We start from the raw sequence: 20,278 nt of genomic DNA on the forward strand, positions 1-20,278 counted from the left end.
AAAACCTTACAATAGAGGACTGAATCAGTCACAGTCCTAGCATGGAAGATTCAAACACAGATGACAAACTCAAAAAAGGTGAGTGAAGAGGGTTTAATGAGGGGACTATTCACAAAAGTTGGGTAAGGTGAAGGGAAACCAGTGAGAGAAGTGAAAGTGCCACAGAGCCAGCCACAGTGGGATGGCATGGCCACCTGCAGGCCTGAAGAGGTAAGGGAATGGGAAGAGAAGTTACCGGAATCTGACAAGAGCTGTAGCTACAGGAAGGGGCCACTAGATAGAAGCTGTGGACTTTGGTAGAGGAATGTAGCCAGTAGAGCCACAGCCTAGAAGGGAAGGGGTCAAGGGAGTAAAGACCCCTGCTTCTCTCTCCTTTGGCCCTTCGGTCTCCTGGGGCTCTTCCCACTGGCTAACCCCAATGGAAAGCTAGAGGTCAAGGAAACCCAAATGACGCAGTCCACAGAAGTCAGCAAGATGGAGGAGGGCAGAGCATGGATTTAAACAGGAAACAGGGAATATCCAGCTCAAAACGGAATAAAGCAGAGAGTTTCTCTTGTTGAATTGGGGTGGGAGGGTTCACAGGCTTCCAGCTTGCCTCTCTCTACACTCACTGACACCACAGCAATCTCTTGGACACTTTTGTCAAACTCCAGTGTTCTGTCCTAGTCCTTATGTTATAAATATCTCAGTCACAATCAACGACTGGTCTGTGTGCTTTGCAAAAAAAATAATATTGATGTAGATAAGATCACCTGAATGTCATAGGACCATGAGAGGCACCAGGCACGTCCCTGGTTCAGGCTCCCAGTCTCTGGAAAGAATAGTCTGGTTATACACATGATTCAGGGGTCCCTGGATCTGAGAACCTGATGGCTGAATGAAATGTCTATAGGATGTATAGGCCAGCTGCCTACCCTCATTTACCCCTGGATAGGTGTTGGTTGTGTGGGCTAAGGGGCTTCTTTTGAGTAGCCTCATCTGTTATTATGTAGAACCCTCCCAAAGGGATTCACAATTAAGCTTTGTTGTCCATCAGATTAGCGAGAGGACTTCATATCCAAATACACTGAAATCTTCAGTTATTCACAAGAACAAATAAGAGATGGATGAGAGGGAAAAGAGTAGTAAAGATACAGGGCAGTTGGGAAGAGAGTTATGTAGTAGATAAAAGAACTAATTAATCTGAAAAGTGACCACAGAGTGCCCATCTCTAACAAAATACAAAATCTCATGCTGTGACTGGCAGCTGAGAAGCAGTACCCTCCAAATGTGCTCTGAAGTCTGAATCACAGCCTGGCCTCCTCAGCGGGGACTGCTGCAGGTCCGTCAGTCATTGGGCAGAGCTGCTGAGCACACCCTCTGCTGCTATGCAGAGAAGTCTGACCAGGAAAGCCAAAACTAGGATGGAGATGGGCGGGGGTGGAGAGGCGCCAGCACACAGGAGCCAGACAGCCAGATATTCTGTCACTGGTGCTGCCATTAAATCTCTTGGTTTATTGGAGAGAGAGCTTTGTTGGGGAGTGGGTTGGGGGATGTTTTAATCTCAGTAGCTAGAATGGCCTTCACAGAGAACAAAAATAAGCTGAGCACAGGAGAAAGGCACAGCTGTTCTTTGCTTTCTGAGGAGTCTCCAAATCTCTTATTTTATTACATCTTGGTGCAGCTGCCCAGCCAAAAGAGCATGGATTACCTCTGTGACAGGTGCTGATAGAGAACAAGGCAGTGTGAGATGCAGCCTATACCTACCCTACATACTACCCCTCCATTCTCTGCCCAGGCCCTGTCCCCTCACCGCACGTCTCTCCTCTAGGTCGGTGAGTTTTATATTACCAATATAAAACATTTGTCATGCATGAGCTAGAACCAAATCATTTTACATCTGTTATCACATTTAGTCCTCAAAGCAACATTATGAGGGAGGTACTAATATTACTATGTGTCTTTTCAGATGGGAAATTAGGACTTGGAGAGGTCAAGAAACTCAGTAAATAAATGGCAGGCTGGAGTTTGAGCCCCAGTACCCTGACTTCAGTGCCTGTGCACTTAACCACCAGACCATCCTATCGTATCCTTATATGGTTATTGCTTTGCTTCTGTTCTCTGAGCCAGCCTCGCCTCCATGTTTCTGACGCAGGACTGATCACTTAATCGCTGATTTCCAACTATTTCCTCTGTCACAGATGCTGAGAAGGGAAGGCCAGATGTCCCTCGCCTGGCTTCTCTCTCCTCCTTATGAGAGTCAGTTGGAGGGCTTTCCTGAGCGGCAGCCAGTCCCAGGTTAGTAAAGGGGAAAGCAACCAGGCCTCTCCCCCAGAGGCCCACACCTCATCAGAGTAGATTCCCATGTTCAGATCCTAATTTTGAACGCAGACCCCTGCCTAGAAATGTTCTACCAAATCCAGAAGGCCTCCCCAAACCCTCTTCTAAAGAGGAGGGAGCTGAGCCATTAGCCTGAAGCTATGGCAATGCCCATAAAAAGCAAGCCTCATGTGACAAATCTGAGTCAGAGAGAAGAGGAAAATGAATCACACCCCAGAAGCACCTCACCAAGTATTCTCAGAAAATTAAGAATGATTTAAATGTCACATATAAGGATTCGAATATAATTCAGAAAGCTACCAAAATTTTCCTTGATTAGAATAATACATGGGTTTAGAGAAGGTCTTTAATTAGTTACCCATTAACAATTAAAATTGCTGAAGAAAATGAAAACGTTAGGCATCTATTTAGAGTTTCCTGGAAAAAAGAATTGTACTATGTTTCTCTTTCACATGTCATTTTAGTAGTATAGGAATAAGTTTTAAATTGTTTGCTTTCTATATATGTCTTGGAACTTCATGCTTCAATTCCATGTCCTCTCTCTGCCTTCTTTCTTTTCTAAGTAACACTCTACCCATTATTCTGGTGTATTTGGCATATAGATATATTCATACATATCTACTCATATATAAATGAAAATATTGTTTTAAGAAGACTCAAGAGAAAGTTCACATGAATCATGGAAACAGCTACTTTTATCATTTTTTTTTCTCTATTCTGCCCCCTATATATGGTACAGACTTTGTCCTCTGCTTTCAAGAATAAAAAGATATGTGAAATTATATATTTGGGAGTATATCAGTGGTTATTCATAATTTTAGTCTCTAAAGCTTAATCTCAGCTTTAGCATTCATTTTATCCTTTGTCTTAGAGCACATCTGGTTATAGGGAAGAGAAATCTCCTTAAAATAGCTCAGGTAAAGCGGGACATGGAGTTTATTATATGGCTACAGCTCTCCTATAAACCCAGAGGCCTCAGAAGAACTAAATCAAGAAACCACACCAATAACCATTCTCAGTTTTCAATCCAGGATTCCACCATAAACATTATTCAGCTACCGATGCCCTCAACTTCCAGGCTTCTTCCTAAACCGATTGATCCTTTTCTAAATGACTAATCCAATTTTGTCATTTGCTGCTTGGAGGACCCCTGTAACTCCACAGCACCACAGTGTAAAGTCCAAATGCCTCCCACAGCATGAAGAGCTTCTCACAAGCTCCAGCCAGTCTGCCCAGCCTCACCCCCAGCCACTCTTCTATCCCAGGCACCCGATGCCCGGACCCCTGACTGATAGCAGGTTGAGAAATTTCTGCATTATCTATTTTATGTTCTTATTTATTCTATGTGTTTAAAGATGGGAATTGTTCTATATTATTGCTTTCTACCATTCATAACTTGTATATCTATTTCAATTACATTGTAAATTAAGCAGGATTCTGAACTAATCCAGGAACCTAATCTATTGTTTCTGACTAGTTCCATAAATATTTGTACCATATGTCAGGCACTCTCAACATTTATTTCATAAAGATGAAAAGTGAAGTCCCTGATTTTCGGCAGTTCACAGTCTAGCTCGGAAAGAAGGCGGGAAGGTAAACAAATCATTGTAATACAATGTGACAAGTGCAGGAATAGAAATGTACATGTAGTACTCTAGGAATGCAAGATGGATTCATTTTACCTGAGGTGGTCAGGGAAAACTGCAGTGAGGAGAGTTGAAATTTGAGCTGGGAACTTGATAGGAGGGAGAAGGGAGTTTCAGGCACAGAGCAGCAAAAGCAAAGGTAAGAGTCACATACGGACACCTGCCAGGACATCAGCTGACCCTGAGCCCCTATCCCTTTTTTCCGCTTCGAGGATCTGAAACAAAGAGTTGAGTAGTCTTTTCTTTTGAACTTCAAAACTCAAAGCATCTCCTCATATCCCCTTTTCCTGTAGACAGTGACTGTTGAGTTCAGACTCCAGTGGCTCCTGCCTGTCTGAAAGAAACCACTCTCAGATTCCAAGGTAATTTCCCTTCTAAAGGAGAGTTCCTAGCTGATTCCAAGGTGCTTTATGGGACCTCTCTTTCTAGAGAAAAGATAAAGAAACTTAATCTCTGAAAAGTTTCCCTGTACATATGAGCATTTCTTTTCAGAACTTTGGCTCTCATCCTGGACAGTTAGGTTAGATTTCACTAGGCAGATTTTAAAGACTCCAATACTCAAACAGCACCCCAGACCAATTAAATCAGAATTTTTGAGAGTAGGATGCAGGCATCAGTATTTTTTAAAGCCCCCTAGACGATTCCAATGCAAAGCCAAGTTTTAAAAGTGCTGATTCATACCTTATGGGGATCCCCCCCCCTTTAATATAGATGTTTAACTATCATAACTCTTAAATTTCTCTGACAAGTGTTGGATTACTTGTTGGTTCAGAAGTGGAATGGACGAACGTTGTCTTTATTCATCCCCAAAGCAAAATTTGTCTCTTCCTGTTTAGGCTTAGCTCAGCCGTACAGTCTTTCTCAATATTCCTTTCCCTGACATGCTTGTATCTTTCTCTCAGGCTTATTATGGCCTCAGGTCAGGAGACGGGTTTTGGCCAAGTGGGTTTAAGAGAAAGGTCTTGTAGCCTGCCTATCCCATCTCTGATTCATTCTGTAGCCAGGAGGTCCCCTTGGTTTAAGAATGAGGACTCCTGTGTCTTCACCCCACTTGAGGATATTCTTTAAAATGAAATCTCTGCAGCTCCCTCTTCATGTCCAGCCTGGTCTGAGGCCCTGACCCACAGGCTGAAATCAGGATCGGTGCAGGCCTTTCCACACCTAATCCTCCCAATGTGATGCTGAGGGAGGGGGTGAGGAGAACGTAAAGACCCTGACCCCAGAAGAGAAGGGAAGAATTTCAGGTTGAGAGAAGATGGACAATCGATCCTCATCCTGAGACATGAGGTCTGATCTCTGCCCCTCATTTCCCTAATGTGAGGGGAGAGATTGTGAGAAGGCAGAGTGCAGGGGGGCTAGGCGCAGGACAGAAGAGTGAGCCAATTACCTAGCCCAGCAGAAAGTCAGTGGCAGAGTGGGGAGAAAACCAGGGCGCCAGCACTCACAGTGACAGGGACAGGAAAACAAAGCCCAGACGAGACAAGAACGCTGATACTGCAGTCCATTGAGTCAGAAAGAACTCATTTTTCATCAAATTAACCAGCTAACGCCTGTGGATGAAGCATCCCACACAAGTGTTGGCTGTAGCCAGGCTGCTCATTTGTCAGCACTGAAATGACATCATGTAAATTCACAGGCAGATGCCAAACTTGATGAAAACTCATGATTCACTCAGTGTCTATTGGGCATACATAGCTAAAAGAATGACCTCTAAGGCCCCTTCTGGCTTTTTAATTCTGTGATTCCCAAGTGACGGCCACAAACCTGGCATGTCCCAGAAAGTGCACTCGGAAGAATTTCCAGAGTTTTGTCCAGAGGCTAATGTGATTTACGTGAAAAATGAGGGGTCACCATGCCAAGGGGAAGAGGTTGCCCAGAGGCAGTTTCCAACAGGGTATGGATGCTTCTGTGTGCCCATGTATTCTAAACAGTCCACTAAACATTATATAAATGCAGGGCCAGTGTCTTTGATCAGCCCCTACCCAAGCAATGAGAATTTTTTCTGGTAGAAACCTGGCTCTTCTTCCTGGTCGCCCATGGATAGTGTTCCCTTAGGGCCAGACTATAGAAGGCATACCCACCTCCTGTTGCTACTAGCAATCTGTCCCCCACCTCTGTGGCTTTCGAAGCTTATGTGTTCAAAGGCACTATGGGGGTTTTGGTCTTTTTTTTCTGATCCCTCCAGGTAGTAAACATTGTGCCAATTCCTTCTGGACTGAGAACTAGAATCAGCAGAGAACTCAGCGGAAATAGGGGTTCTGCAAGGATGGAAGCGGACCATGTGTTCCCCCCCCCATGTGCATAACAGGTCTCTGTTCTCCTGCTGAGGCAGCAGCTGCAGCACTGCACTCTATCCCCACCAGACCCCTTGACTCATTCTCTTTTAATCACTTATTCTGGCTGTTCTTCTTCCTGCCAACAATAATTCATAATGATTTCACATATAATATTCCTCTCCTCATGGTGCAACATAAACAGTGAAATTATAATAAAAAGGATAAACAAAATCCTGCTTACACAATTCTTTGTCTGCATGTGAAAATCAGGGGAAAGACTTAAAATATTTTACTTCTCATGGTGAGTTGGGAGCTTTGGTAAAGTTTGGCCTATAAGTGCTTTCTTTTTTAAAAAAAATATTTTCTACTTCATGAGTTTTCTTATAGTAAAATCTCTGTTAATACGACCCCAACTCCTGAGGCTGCGTTCACTTGAGGATGCTTTCTGTGGCTCTATGTTTTTAGGAGACAAAGTAACAAAAATAACCCTCAACATCATGGATTTAATATTTTTAAAGAAGTAACTTTAAAGCATATCCTGAAGTCCATAATGAATTGGTGCAATCTTATAAACCTCTGCTGGGTACATCATTTGCAATAATAGGCGGTGGACAGTCAGAGAGAGTCACTCATTCTACAAAATCCTCAAACTTTGAAGAAACATTACATTCTCTGATAATTCCATGTTTTCAAACTACTAAGAATTGTGAGAATCAATAACTTGAGCTCAAAAGGGGAACACATGCTAATTACTTTTGCCATGCTTATGAATAAGGCATATCTTTCAGATGAAAAATTCAAGTTAAATGTGAGAACTCAAGGAATTATGGGAGTTTTGAGCCAGAAGAAAAGAAATTTGCTCTGAGAGGAACTGAGCCAATCAGTTAGGCTATTTTCTAGAAAAAAATGTAACCAGACCCCCAGAGTTCACATAGCAAGGCAAGTCTGGAATTGGAGAATGTAGGGAAGACATGAAACTGTACCACAATTTCAGACCAAAGTGTATTTATTTTAGGATAAGAAGATTTCAGGCTCAGATAGGTTTTTACTACCTCTACTAGAGTCATTAAGACCCAAAAAATATGCTGTACTTTAAAAATTAGATCATTGTAAAGGTCATTATACTCACTTATTTTCCCATTCCATAAATTACAGAGAAGCTGCCTTGCTCAATGTGAGAAAACAGAAAATATCTACAGTGGTCTCTGTCCTCAGTTCCTGGCACAGAGTTCCTAAAACCCTTGTACTTTCCTAAGTGATAAGAACACTAGGAGCATTTCTTGTTTGAATATTTGGTCTTTGACCCTATGCTTGACACGGGGCCCCTAAACCCTTGGAAATTTCTAACTGATAAGACTACTAGGAGTGTCTTTTGTTCTAAAGATGAGCTCCTGGCTGGGGGCTGGTCACCAGAAAGACCAAGCCATGATTAGAAGCATAGAATTTTTACTCCGGTTCACCCACCTACACACACAAACACACACACACACACACACACACACACACACACACACACACACTTCCCCAGAGAAGGGAGAGGGACTAGAAATGGATCTAATAATTGATCATGCCTAGGTGAGGAAGCCGCCATAAAAATCCCAACAGCATGGCTTTTGGAGAGCTTCCAGGTTGGTAAACACATCCACTTATCGGGAGGGTGACACACCCTAACTCCACAGGGACAGAAGCTCCTTCACTTGGGACCCTCCCAGATGCTGTCATATGTATCTCTTCATCTGGCTGTTCATCGGTATCCTTTATCACATCCTTTAATAAACTGTTAAATATAAATGTTTCCCTGAGTGCTGTGAGCTGCTGTAGGAAATTAATCAAACCTGAGGAGGTTGTTGTGGGAATCTCTAATTTGTAGCCAAATTGGACAGAAGTCTGGGGACCTACTATTTGCGATTGGCATCTGAAGTGGGATAGGAGCAGTCTTGTTGGATTAAGCCCTTAGCCTGTGGGAGCTGACACTATCTAATAGTGATAGCGTCAGAGTTGAATTAAATTGTAGGACACCCAGCTGGTGTTGCAGAGAATTGCTTGCTGTGTAGAAAAACTTCCACACATTTGGTGACCAGAAGTGTCAGAAGTAAAGTGTTCTGTGTGAGTAATAAAGGGGACACGCAGGAGAAAAACACAGGTGGAAAACTAAGTTTTTCCTTTACATCCAAGGTCAAGCCCTTCCCAGGGCATGTCACATTCCAGTGAGGCAGGGCTATGAAGGCCCAGCCATTTCTGCTGGATGAAGGACAATTCTGACTAGCACTGCTCAGTACAGAGCTCCTTGCTGAGTTGGCTAAGGCTTTGTCAGTCCTGTACCATGTCTTCCTCTGCTCAGTCCTGCTTCCTCCTCTTTCCTTTTATAAGTATTGATTTCTCACCTTGAACCCCATACTATCTCAGTATCTGCTTCCAGGAAACCCAACCTGTGACAATGTTAAACATGGCAGATTAGTCATATACATATCTTCCATATCTTAGAAACCCCACTAAAATGAAGGTAAAGTAATTTTGGTTTTAACTTATTATGTCAAAGAGAACAAGAAAAACTAACTTGGTGGATGAAGAAATAGTAGTTGTCTTAGAAGAAAGAAGGAAGCAGCAGCAACCCTTGTAGAGTGAGATACCAATAAGATGTTGGGTGATTTCTTCTATAGAACCTCTGAAGGCTCAGGATTTGGAAGGACAGAAGGCCCTGGATACAGATGCAAGATAATAGGAAAATGAAATCAATATGCCAAATGCTTACAGCTCCTAGGTTTCTTCCTTTATCCTTGCATGAGATTAGAAATTTATTTCCTGGAAAAATGGACTAGGGAGACTCTGAATTTGGGGATACTAAGATCACCAGAGGAGGAGTGAGGGCTGGAGCTGAAAATAGGGGAAACAAATGAAAATCTGCATGTTGAATAGGAAGACTCCTCCTCTCCCCTCTGCTTCCTCTTATTACCTCTCTTCACAAAGGCTGGAGTGTTGGCTCCAAACAAAAGATTGGGGATTTTTCTCTGTAGAAACTGAATGACTTCAGAGAAAACATAACTACCCAATACTGGCATTTGGAAGTCTTTAATGAAAAAGCTATGTGATTGCTCTCTCACGCTATATTGCTCCCACACACAAAGCTTCCAGTTTTATAGTTCCTCATTCTTTCATATGAATGGTCAGGCAAAGACAACAAGACATTTAAAGAAAGCCTTCATATAAAAAATAGGCCAAAACAAACAGAAAATAAATAGCATAGAAGAAACAGTGAAAATGCAGGGAGAAGAAAGAATTTTCCAAAAAAAAGATTACTCATAACCTAATATCTTTGGGGAGAAAAAAGAAATTTTTCTATGAAGCAAAAATGGGGAGAAAAGAACAAGTGGAGATTAAGAGAGAAATGTTGGTAAATAAAAAAATGTGATAAAAATTAAAATGTATTAGAAGGCGTGGAAGATGGAGAAATGGAAAGCTCTAAAATATAGAGTAAATGATAAGATGGATACTAGAAGGGACAGGATGAAAAAAAAGACCCAGGAACCAAGACTCATAGAAAGTAACAGCATAAGAGATAAGAGAAAATTCTGAAAAAAAAATCATGAATAAAGGATTGGACCTTTCAATATCAACACTGGAAGCACTAAGATACACAAGAATACCTTCAAAAGTTAAGATACAGAAGAAATACCTTTAAAAGTCTAAGGGAAATTTTAACTTTGAATTCTATAGTAAGTCAAATTATCGATCAATTATAAGAGTAGACTAACAATATTTTTAGGCATTCAAGGACTCAAATTGGACTTTCCATGTATCCTTTTTTGGGATACTTCTGGGAGACATGCTCCACTAAAAGAAATAGAGTAAATTGAGATATAAAAAGATACAGAATTCAGAAAACATGAACTCCAACACAGGAGAACAGTGAAAGATGACAGTAGAGCAACTGGTCCAGAGTTGAACAGGAGACAAGAGCAGAGAGAGGTTCTCAAAGACAAAACAAAACAAAAAAATCTGATAGGTTATCTGATGCATTTGACCATATGAAAATAGTATTGTGAGATTTTTTTCAAAAATGTATGAAGCATTTAGGAAGAATGAGCAATAGGTGTATAGAAAACAAAGTCATCAAAAAATCAAGGCAATTTCTTACTCCAACAAAAAAAACAGCAAAAAGTTATGTAAGGAAAAAACATAATCAGGGTACACTAGGCAGTAAATGGTATCTATATCATTATCACAGTCTAAACATTGAATATTAATTTACCTCCCAAAATTATATAATTGTTGAGAGGATGATGTGGAGAGAGGAAAAGAGGTAGATGAATATAAAAGATAAATTTCATCTATAAAAATAAGATAGCAATAGATCATGTTTAAAAATGATAAAACAATAAATAGTTAAGCATATCATTGTGAAGTACAGAAAATGGAACAGACTGAAAAAACTAAAAGGAATGGACCTGGTTACCTCAGAGGAGCAGTACCTGGAGATGAGGAAGGAGGCGTGGACAGCAAACTGCTAAATTTTGTTATGTCTTACATTTGACTTTTAAAACTATTTGCATATGCTACTCTGACAAAAATAAAATTCAACTGACAAATAAAACCTATAAAGACTCCCAACTTCATAGCATAGTCAAAGTAAACCACTTGTTATTCAAATTATGTAAAGGGAAAAGAGCATGAACTGCAAATTCAGAAAGATGTGTCACTTATTAGCTGTCTGACTTTGGTCAACTTTTTTCACCCTTTTATTGTACCATCTAAAGCAGGATTCATAACCCTTCATTGTAGGGTTGTTGTGAAACTGAAATAAGACAGTGCACCATGATATCTAACACAGAGCCCAGCATATAACTGAGGCTTGATAAATGTTAACCACTGTTATTGTTACTCTGGCCTTCAGCAACCTCTATCAGTTCTTTTCCAATCTCTGTTTTCTTTTCTCTCTACAATCTGATATGGCTTTTCTTTTGCTTTAGCCACATGTCCTTTTTTCATTCTTGTTACTGGCTTTGTACGAATCTCTATCTCCAACTGGAAAAATTCTCTCAGACCTTTTTTCTAATATGCTATATACATCATTTTCTTTGAAACTCACTTCTTCTCAGTGTTATATCTCCAGGATTTCTAAATATGAAGAATTTAGGTGTTTATGCGGCAACCTTATCTGAGGAGAGCAGGTAGGGGTATGATTTTGAAGCTGCAATTGGATAGAAAATTCATTTTTTTTAACTTGGATTGTATGTTTATTTGGGGTAGTTTGGGAATGAGTGTTGATGGAGATTACAGGTTCTAAGCCCACCCAAATCGACACTTGACACTGTTTTCTCCTCTTCCTAAAAGCTACCCCTGTGTAACCCCACCTGGTTCGCTTACTCAGAGTTCCCTTTATTCCCTTGTACGTGCCATCACATATACTATTGGGCACCTACGAAAAGGTTGATTTTCTTAGGTGACTTCATCTTTTACCTTCCAAACCAATTGTGATGATAATTGAGGGCAGGTACAGCTTTCTAGTCATTTTACAATCTATTATGACTCCTGATGCAAACCCTACTCAAGAAATCCTGATGATTGTGTGATTTGCTTCTTACTGATACATGTAGCGTGATACTCCATCCTATAGAGGAAAAAAAATAGGAATTTAGGTATCTCCTTGGAAGAAAACAATTGTCAAGAATCCTTTAAATAAGAAAGCAGCGTGCCCTTTAAATAAGAAAACATGGCTAGGAAAGTAGGAAGGAATGAACCAAGGCAGGTATGGGGACAGCAGGGATTTGGCCGGAGACACTGCCTGAACGACAGAAAGGATGTGTAATCAGCAAAGTGGCCATAGCTCTCCTTCAAGTGAAGCTCAGGTACTGCAATAGTACTAGGGCTGGCAGCATCACCATCACTATTATTATTTAGATCCTTAAAATGTGCCCATCACTGAGCCCTGAGGCACATGTACAGAAACAAACACATGTTTCAATATTTACTCTCTAGGGCCTAAATCCATGGTAGTACAGTTGTCGATCCTCCCACAGCCATCAGGCTCATGCTTGATTAAACAGATGGCCTTGTCAGAATTTTTTCACTTGGGTAGGAGGGTGGAGGCTTGTACAGCCAGAATTCTGGATTCAGTATGTCTTCCTGAGTACATTCTCTTAGTCTACCTTACAAGCACTGTGTGGAGTGGGGATGGAGGATGATAGTGAGGGAAAAGAGAGGCAGCAGCTATGGTATAGCTAGCATTACAAAAACCAGAGCTTAGAGACCAAAAATAGTTTCAAGGTGGTTTTTGCCACTAAACTGCTATGTGACTGTGCAAAAATATCTTTACCTCCCTTAGTCTCAGTTCCTCATCTGTGAAATGGGAATAATAATTTTTCCCTGCTTACTTTTCATAATTTTATAAGGATTAAGCAAGTTTAATTTGTGTTAAAATACTTTCTAAACTGTAAAACATTATATCCTCATCTCATGATACCCTAGTGTCTAAGATAACTCTAAAACCTTGTTTTATCCAAAGAAGAAAAGTAAATGGCTTCTTCTCTTAAGACTTTGTAAAAAAAAAAAAATTATTTACATAACAAAATATTTTCTACCAAATATTCTTTAAATTTCCACAATTAATCAAGATTAAGGAGGAGAAAATAATTTATTTTGAAAAATTCAGAATGACATCTTAGATCAAAATATTTTTCAAAAGGAAATGGAATATGGATAAAATTTTATGTAAGACAAAATTTTATTCCTACTTCAAAATTTTTATAACTAGGCCCTTTAAACAAGTAAAAGGTCTATATATGGACATTTTCCTCCATGTATTTATTTCTAAATCATCTCCCAGTTGAACAGAAACAAGAAGAATGAATGACTAAAAACATAATGAAAGACTAGGTCATAGTAGTAATGGCAGGGAAAAGATTATGGAAGACAAAATGAGGGGCAGAAAACATCCTTGTAGGTACACATTATTTAAAGAAGCTTTGGAGGGGGGGTATTTATTCTACAATCTGTATTCCCAGTTGTATGATAATTATATCTAAAATTGAAAAACTGAAAATAGTGTAATCTTCTTCTATATCCTGAAACTGAAATGAAAACAGATTCTTAAAAATAATATATGATATCACATGCTAACCAGGGATGCCATTATTGGATTGCTGAGCTCCAGTTACTAACTCCTTGTGTAACATTGAATGAGCAATTTCACCTCTGCTTTCTCATCTATAAACATAAGGACTTGGCACATTAGAGTTTCTTCTACCTAAAACTACAGAACATGTGGCTTCTTTTGATTTGTGAAAGTTTTCCAACTTATTGGAAAAGAGTAACGATGTTGTGTTAATGCTTCATTTCTGGATGGAAAATGGATCATCCAAATGTTCCTGAGCGTTTGGTATTCTGTGGACAAAGAGCCAATTGGGCTTTTTCTTTTTTTTTTTTTTTAAGATTTTTATTGGGGGATTGGGGGGATGGGAACAGCGCTGGGGAACTGGGGGAAGGGGAACAGACAAGTAGCTGTCGTTTTGTTCCTCAGTCCAGTTGTGGAGGACGTTGCCTCACTGGCCCAAGTTGGCACCATCATTGCGCTCTTCCCAGACGAGGCAGACCAGTCGCCGGCCTCTGGATGGCCGCTCACAGCGGCTGCCGGCCGCTCACGCTGGCTGCTGGCCACACAAGGTAGCCCATGGCAACCCACTGCCACAGGGACTGCAGCCTACGCCATCGCAGGCGACTCACGGCAGCCCAGCTCCAGGTTGAGCTGTCGTTCAGCATCCTAGCTGCAGAGGGCAGCGTCACCGGCCCTCACATGTGGGACCCGAACCGGGGCCCTCTGGCGTCCCAAGCCAGCTTCCAACCATCACGCCACTCGGCCGGCCCCAATTGGGCTTTATCATTTAGAAGTTATTATGTAGACACCCCAAGGACAGACAAGAGCCATCACAAGTCATCCTATACCTCAGTAATACTTGGGATCAAACTATTTAACGGTTGTCTTTTTACTCTGTGCCTTAACTCATTCGCCCCAGCCAGGTCAGGTCTCAACCAGCCAAAAGAGTCTTGTTAGAAAGCAATTTTTAGTTTTATTTCCTGTAGACCACTGAAATTTTTCAGAATGAAAGCAATTCACTTACATAAATACTGATAGAAATAGATAAAAGATAAATTTTGGTCATGGTATTGAAAGAACAACTAAGTTTAGTGGTTTTGCATGTATTGAGGAATAAATGGAGAGCTTGTATCTATCTAGTTTAAATGTGTTTGATTTGAAAACTATAACAATGTTTTTTATTGAGTGTATTCCCCCAAATTGAATAGTTATGACAAGAAAATAAGTAAAATTTTCAAAACAGTGTGCAAGTGGTGATTTATAAAAAGCCTCACTGAAGATGGTGACTGCCTTTTTTCTTTTTTATCCTTTCCTCCTCCTTTTTTCTTTTCTCTATCTCCTTTCAGCCATGTCTCCCTGACAAAGCCCCCAGACTGTGTAAAACTTGGGTACTCTGTGATGGACAAGCTGAGGAAAGATGGCAGCTCTTAAAGGGAGAAGGTCTAGTAGCTCGGTCACCAGCAGGAAGTGATAAGGGCTGACAATATATGATGGGATTTCTTTTTGGTACAGCCACTATAGAAAAGAGTATTGGAGAGTCCTCAAAAAAATTAAGAGTAGAATTACCAAATGATCCAGCAATCCTTCTTCTGGGTATCTACCAAAAAAATCTGAAAACATTTATCCATAAAGATACATATACCCCTATGTTCATTGCAGCCTTATTCATGGTGGCCAGACATGGAAACAAAAGTGTCCATCAATAGATGATTGGATAAAGAAGATGTAGTACATATATACAATGGAATATTACTCAGCCATAAGATGAAATACTGCATTTTGTAACAACATGGATGGGTCTTGAGATTATCACACTAAGTGAAATAAGTCAGACAGAAAAAGTCAAGAACCATATGACTTCACTCATATGAGTGACATAAAACTGAAAGCAACAAACAAACAAGACAAACAAAAACTCATAGACACAGACAACATTTTAGTCATTACCAGAGGATAAGCAGGGAGGGGAGGAGGTAGAATGGGGGCCACATATATAGTGATGGAAGGAGAACTGACTCTGGGTGGTGAACACACAATGCATTATTTAGATGATATATCATAGAACTGTACATTTGAAACCTATATAATTTTGCTAACCAGTGTCACCCCAACAAATTTAATAAAAATAAAAACCTAAAAACAAAGGCTCTTACTACAAAAAATAATTTGTTTTTTTCTATTTTTTAAAAATCTTTCTTGCTTTCCTTCCTTAAAAAAAAAAAAAAAAACTTTCTTTGAATCTCACTCTTTTCATGTGTGTCTAGCCATTCAAATCATTGCTCCTTGTTCCTCTATTAAATTTTCAAGATACCAACCAAAAAAAGATGGAAGCAGGGAGAAAAGAGAGTAACCATTTGATAGCTGGGGAAACAGAGAATCTTTAACCTTAAGGAGAACTGTCTTTTTAAAAATTAATATATAATATATACCTATAGAAAAGTGAAAATGTCATAAGCATACAGCTTAATGGATTTTCACAAACCGAATACAGCCACTTAACTAATATTCAGATCAAGGAAGAGAATATTAGCAACCATCCAGAAACCCTAAACACCAATGCCCCCTTCTAGTTCCTACTTTCCTCTTCAAGGATAACTACTATTCTAATTTCTAATAGCATACACTTTCCTATACTCATCTTTTATATCATTTGAATCATAGCATACATACTCTTTGTGTCTGTTTTCTTTTGCTCAATATTACATTTGTGAAGTTTTTTCATATTGTATGCAGTTTTAGATCTGAATTCTCCATGGCAGGATAGTAGTCCATTTGTGTGAATATACAATTTATTTTTTCTTTCTATTTGTATCGTATATTTGGGTAGTTACCAGTTTGAGCTTCTTATGCTTCTATACATATTCAAGTACATGCTTTATGGTGAGTATATGTATGCCTTTTTATTGGGTATATTCTGGAAGTGGAATTGCTGAGTCATATGGGAGGCATGTATTTGGCTTTAGTTCTATGGAGCACTTTTGGAGTTCTAATGGTTCCACACTCTAGGGAAAGAACTTTGGGTTTTGCTGTGCACACAAAGAATGACTTTCTTCTTCATCCCTTCTTTTAATTACACTTACCCATATTCATATATATGTCATTCTTTTACATGAAGTTTATTTCTTTTTCCTAGTTTTAAAAAAGTTGAATAGTCTAAGCCTAATAAAGCCTTCTTCTAAGAGAGACTGAAAATGTTGTATAAAAGCTTTTACTAGGCTCTTGTTTTCCTTTTTCACAACAATGACAGAAAATTGTTTTAATTTTCTTCAGTGTTCTTTTCAAGGAGCTCTAACCATATATTTAACTTTTCTAAAATCATGCAGAGCTCCATTCCCTAATTATACCAGGCTATATTTCTCTCCGTTCACCTTTTAATTCACCTAGAGACCTCCTTACACCTTTTTTTTTTAACCATACTGAAAGAAAAAGTAAAATAAGTGATCATCTTTCATATACAGGAGCTATGGCAAATAATTTAAGGGCAGAGAAAAAACAATAATCTTTCAAGGAACAAACTAAGAGACTATGAATGCCTTACATCGGCTTTTTAAACCATTTGAATAAGGAGGCACCATTAATCCTTTGTATGTTAATTCAATAATTGATTATGCTTCATGGACTTGGGAAGAATTTCAGCAAAAACTAGGTCAAGGGAGCAACTGTGCTTGATTGCTAATTAGCCTTGAAGTCTTTCTGAGTATTCTGGAATTACAGGACTCCACATGAGTCTACAGGCTTCCCATGCAATCTATTTCAACTCAAAGTTTTGGGCCCCCACTGTCACTGAGAAGTCTGAAAACACTCTTTTGGTTGAGTTAATGCTGGCATATTTGTCTCCTACCGAAGTTAGATCCAATTCAAGCCTCTAGTCACCAGGTATTTATTGAACACCTACAAGATAGCACATGCTGATATATATTTATTTAAATCAGCATGCTGCTGATTTAATTTTGGACTATCCAGACCCAGTTCCTATGTCCTTGTAGCCTAGTGAATAGATTATTTTTTAAATAAATAAATAAGAGATGAATAAATATATAAGCACAACTTGTAATTAGGCTAAGAAAAAAATAAACAGAATAAAGTATTAAAGCATAATGGCAGAAGAAGGTGGAAACTTCTCTGGAAGGTGATGTTTAAGCTAAGATATAAATGGTGAGAAGGAGCTAGCCATGTAAAAAACAGTGTGGGGAAGTGCATATACAAAGTGAAGGGAACAACATATGCAAAGGGGCCAGTGCAGTTGGGGAATAGTATATCCCCTCTAAATTTATTTTGAATCTACAATATAAAATTTGGATTTTTCAACTCTTTTAAACAGTAGTAAGGACAGTCAGCTTGTTATAAGTAAATATTGTACAAAAGTGAGAGATGGCTCTAACTACTTAATGCTAAATATTTGTTTGGCAGCAGATCTGTAGATTGGAACTGGAAAATGCAGATAGGGACAAGGAGTCCAAATTAAGTGGCAGAAAATAACTTCAATGACATACTCAAGCAGTTGACAAAGGCATCGTGTGAACACAGCCAAGGTCCAAAGTACTTGTCAGGAGCCAAAGCTGCAGTCAAGGGGAGTTAAGTCAAGTAACATTGGCGAGGTCAGCATTCTAAAACATCTGAAAGATTGCTGTCAAGCTAACAGAGTTTCCTGGTTCCTTGCCTCCTTGGAGGAAGCAAATGAGTTGGACAGGTTGGAGCAGGCAAGGGACCAGAAGTAGGAAGTTAGAGTCAGAATTCACAAGAAATGAGAGGGTCATAAGAAGGGGTGTCAAATATTGGAAAGCAACTAAGGAGGAAGATCTCAAAACCAGAAATACAGGGAGAAACCAACAGATAGCAGGTGTGGGGTATCCAAAAGAAAGTAGGATTTTGATAACAGAGGAAAGAGATTTTAGACATCCATTTTACCATCTCTGAGAAAGATAGCTGCAGTTGCAAAATAGAGATCAGTATTTTAAGAACTTCAATCTCTAGAACTTCCTTATGTTTATAATTTTTACTATAAGCCACAGTAAAAAAAAATATTTTGCCAAAACAATTAGAAGGAGCCCCCTTAAAACTATTGGGTTGTCAGAAAAGTCATGATGCATTTTTGCAATGAAAAACATAGAAAAAATATGTCATGACTTTTCCGACAACCCAATAGTAGAGCCTGTGGGCCCGAAGAGGCTGTGAGACTGGGGAGCTAAGGAGTCTGTGTCCCGCTCTGTAGCCAAGCAAGGGGGAAAACAGACCTCAACAGATGGCAATAGCTACAGAAAAAAAGCAGGAGGACACAGAAAGATGCTTTGGAAACCTTGGGGCAGGAAAATGGCCCATCTGAGTTTCCCTGAAATTTGGTGACCATACATGAGGCTCTTTTCATTTGGACTCATGCTGAGTCCCCTGACAGGCCCAATTGGAAGTTCAGGGATCCTGGAACATGGGTGAATGGAAGCATAATTGGGCAAGGCAGATGCAGTGGTGACTCCCATCTTGACTTCAGATAAGGTGGCTTTTCTAGACCTGAGCTGGTGTAGACCCCCAAGAAGAAAGTCTTCAGAACCTTGTTACTTTAGTGTGTGATTCATGAATGAGTAGCACTGGCTTCACCTGGGATACCGTTAGAAATTCAGAATCTCAGGCCCCAGACCTGACCTGCTAAATTAGAATCTGCATGACCCCCAGGTGATTCCTATGTATGAGTAATTTAAGGTTTGAAAAGCACTAGTTAAGGATATCCCTGGAGTACCCAAATAAACATTGCAGATTATATAAAGAGAGGACAGGAGGAAGGGGCTAATCTGTGGAATTTGAGGTAGATGATACGTTGCAGTTTGAACCAAAGCTAGACCTGGGAAAATCTAAGAGTAGAGAGTCAGCATTATTGCAGGTGGCAGGATGGCACCTCTTGGTGAGAGAACAGAATCCTTTCTGTGGTCAAACAAAGCAAATAAGAGGGGGGTGGTGCAGGGGGGGGGGGAATCAGGCAGTTCTAAAGACCCTCTGAGGAATAAGTCCCAAAGGCAGTATTCAGGACTAGAGGTAGATGATTGGGAGAAGATTACATAGCCATGAAGAGCCAGAAATTAAATTGGTGAGAGGCTCTGTTACTAAACAAAGAAGAGAGAGATGGAGAGTCCAAAGGAGACAAATGGCAGCATTCCATCAGAGGAAGCTAGCCCAACTCATACCAAAAGATTTCCAAGTATGCGGAACAGAGATCTGCTTGCTTTTCTTAGTTCCTCTGAACAGCAGTCCTGTGGAATATTCCTATGAAGACTAGGTACCATTTCATAAAAGCAAATTATGAAGAAATCTTACAGAGATCAGGTTGGTCCAGTATGGATATCTGACTTCTGCCTGCTCGACCAGCCTCAGTCCTAGTAAGCATCTCTCCATACTTTACATAATAGCAATACTGAAGTAAGTTTAGATCCAGAATTTTCTATGTATCCTAGTGTGTAAAAGAGATGCCATATGGTAGCTGAGAGAAAACATGTGACATTTCTAAAGAGTCCTAAACTATTTTGGAGGCTTTTGAAAGGGCTGGATTTTCTGCTGAGCTGGTTGGAGACAGAGATAGAGACACAGTTTCATGATGAATTTCATTTCCTGAATTTTACCCTTAAGCAAGGATAACTAAGTAATCTGGGTTTCACTGGTAGTTATATTTTTGTAACTATTTGTTTAGATGACTACTAAGAGGTCATCTTTTCATCCTTGTGTCTACAGCACTCAGCATTGTTCCTGACATAGAGAACGCACTCAGTTCACATCACTTGGATAAATGAGTAAATGAAAGAATTGCCTTATCTCACAGACTCGTACAACTTCCCTATAATAGGTAGGGGTCAGTCTTCAATTTGTTCCAAAGCCAGAAAATAAAACAAACAAATAGTAAATCATTCCTGAAGTAGAGAAGCTGTCAGGCTGAGAAGAAGGAAGGTTAAAAAGATTAAAAACTC

Source organism: Hipposideros armiger, unplaced genomic scaffold, assembly GCF_001890085.2.
Source record: "Hipposideros armiger isolate ML-2016 unplaced genomic scaffold, ASM189008v1 scaffold_8, whole genome shotgun sequence".
Lineage (NCBI taxonomy): Eukaryota > Metazoa > Chordata > Mammalia > Chiroptera > Hipposideridae > Hipposideros > Hipposideros armiger.